Source organism: Myotis davidii, unplaced genomic scaffold (genome assembly GCF_000327345.1).
Source record: "Myotis davidii unplaced genomic scaffold, ASM32734v1 scaffold523, whole genome shotgun sequence".
NCBI classification, from domain to species: Eukaryota; Metazoa; Chordata; class Mammalia; order Chiroptera; family Vespertilionidae; genus Myotis; species Myotis davidii.
In genome coordinates, this window is record NW_006295054.1 from 1,864,052 (window position 1) to 1,866,748 (window position 2,697).

The following is a 2,697-nucleotide window of genomic DNA, read 5'->3' on the forward strand; positions in this document are numbered from 1 at the left end:
GGTTTACATATAAACAGGACACAGAGAACAAGGTAGTATATACATGCCTTTTAGAGATGAGGATCTGGAGATACAGAGAGGATAAATGATTGACCAAAGCCTGCAGAGCTGGTTTAGTGAAGTCATGAGGAACCCAGGTCTCACAACTATCTAATTCAGCGTCATTGATACATGTTACACTACAACCCACACTAAGAAATATACTTCACATACATGTATTTCTCTGATTCATGGTGCTGTTGATTATAAAATACATCAGTATTACACATACCACTAAAATGGAAAAGAGACTGTCTAGTAAGTGATGACACAGTGCTAAGATACACTGTACTCTAAGATGCATCCCAGTTTCCAAAGTGTAAAAAGGTGAAAAAAGGCATCTGAATACAACTTTTACACACACACATGTAAAACAGAACTTCTACATGCGATATTATCTACTGCATTCAATGTATTGTTTCCAAATGATGTTATGAGTCCACTGAGCTCACTTTACCACCCACTAATGAGGAGACCCAATCTAAACACTAAATTATGTATTGCAGATAATAAGAAATCTTTAACATACACAACCAAGGTGCTAACTGTTCTGTTTGATAGAGAGTGCAGAAGAAAAAGAAAAAAAAATAGTTTTATGTGGATAAAAACCACCTGGAAAGTTTTCAAATTAGAAATAAGAGTTTAGCCCTGAAATATGTTGAGATCCAGAAGTGGAAGTGAACAACTGAGCAACTTAAACTGGAAAAAAACCAAAACCTCAAATGTAAAAAAAAAAAAAAAAATCCATTCTTTAAATGAAAATATAACCATTTAACTTAAGATATATAAAACTTAAAAATGAAAACAAATTTGAATATCTCCTTAGAGAAAATACACAGAAACCGGAAAAAATTAAATAGAAAACTAGTTAGACAAAACTGGATGCAATATTTCCCCCCTATTCTTGTTATCAATTCAAAAGGGATTAAACAGTCTGATAGCTAAGCGACAAGGGCCTGAAAACAAGTGCCTGGACAGTCTCCCAACCCCAATTCTTCGATGCTTTTCTTAGTCAACGATTAATAATAAAAAAATAATAACATTTTGGAATCCCCCTCCTTGCAGGCCTTTGTGAATATTAAAAAATCAAACAAACAAAGAAAAAAAAAACCCAAGGGTATAATGTACCCAGTATAAAAGTTGCTGGCTGAAATCAATGATCCCTTTCACAGTGGCTCTCGGAACTGTACCTACAGTCCCTGCAAAAAGGAAGCAAACAAAAACATACCCAGAAGCCCAGTTAGCATGTGTATGTAAAATGTGCACACCCCGGTGCGAATGTAATCCCATGAAAAAAGCGTGCAAACTTGGCAGTTAGGCAATGTCACTGCAATGGTTAGCACTCGAAATTTCAAACCCTTTGATGAAGATACCATCTTTCAGCCCAGCCCTGGCAGAAAACCTTTGATTCCTGTTAGACCCTCCCTCCCCAGTCAGCTGCTGGGCTCCATCCGGAGGGACTGGGGCTCTCCCTCTCTATCACAGCTAAGCGTTCCCAGACCCAGGAGAAACCCTGGGTTTCTGCAGGGCACTCAACGTGCAGCTCAGTGTCCCAGCTCTGCAAAGGGCAGCTGGAAATGGATTTAAAATGGCAACGCCGACCAATCAGCGTTGCCTCGCCGCAGCAGACCTTTAAGCGCACCTCCTCCACAGGCTCAGCGGAACCTGGCTGTGCCTAACTCCCTGCTAGGGCTGTGAAGTAGGCGTTTTTATTCCACGGTGGTCTGTACTTTTTTTTGGGGGGGGGGGGCGGGGAATTCTTCCTCGGGTGAAAGTTTTTATTTTGGAATTAATCCAAAATAATTTTAGGTTTGATGTGTGAAAATCTAAAACTATTTTGTTGTTGTTGTTATTCAAGGATGAAAAGAGGCACATTTTAAAATGTACTCCACCTTTTTAAGCTGGACTGAGGTCATTATGGTGTTCACATAACTCTGAAACAGACTAAGCTATAAAATTAGGACTTAGCAGAAAGGGAGTTCCTAAGGAGAAGGTGAAATCGGGGTAAAATGTAGGGAGAGTTGGACAGTTGGCACAATTGTGAGGTTAGGAAGCAGAGGAGGTCCTCGCTCGGGGTAAACCCTCCACCCTACTAGCGTCGGACCCCCGTGTGTAGCGCCAGCCGGGTAGGGCGGGGGGAGACTTCGCGTTGCCTCTCCTCTTTCCGGGAGAAAGAATTTCAATGAAGAGACTGGCGCTCTCGGCGGGCGTGTGTGCACTTTGTTTTCATGTGCGCATGTATCCGCTAATGTGCAGATATACATCTGCGTGCATGTGTGCATGCAAGTTCGCACATGTTTACGTGTGTGTTTATGCATGCACGTGCCTGTGCAAGTGTGCACATGTATCTCCGTGCACGCATGTATCTGCGTGCATATCTGTGTGTTTGTGTGTGCACGCGCGCGTCGGGTCCTGCGATCTGTTATGAGGGCATTCCCAAGCAGAGCAGGGCTGCCAGGGGCCAGCTCCTACTCCTCTTCAGTTCCTTGTCACTCACAGGGACCAAGGACTCTGCGGCGCGCGCAGCTAAACTCTTCCGGCAGAGTGTTGGCTCCGCATGGTGGAGATGCAGGTAAAGGCCAAGCCCCTAAACGGCTCTTGGGCAGTCACATTCCCGCGCCTTCCTTGGACAACCGCCCAGGGGCGACCTCGGGCGGC

At 43.8% G+C, this 2,697-nt stretch overlaps 1 long non-coding RNA gene across 1 annotated transcript in view; it reads right to left on the bottom strand.

The window, feature by feature from the left end:
- The window catches only part of LOC102771363, a 12,782-nt gene that overhangs the window by 1,896 nt on the left and 8,189 nt on the right, over positions 1-2,697 (bottom strand). The gene's annotated exons all lie outside the window — the stretch shown is intronic.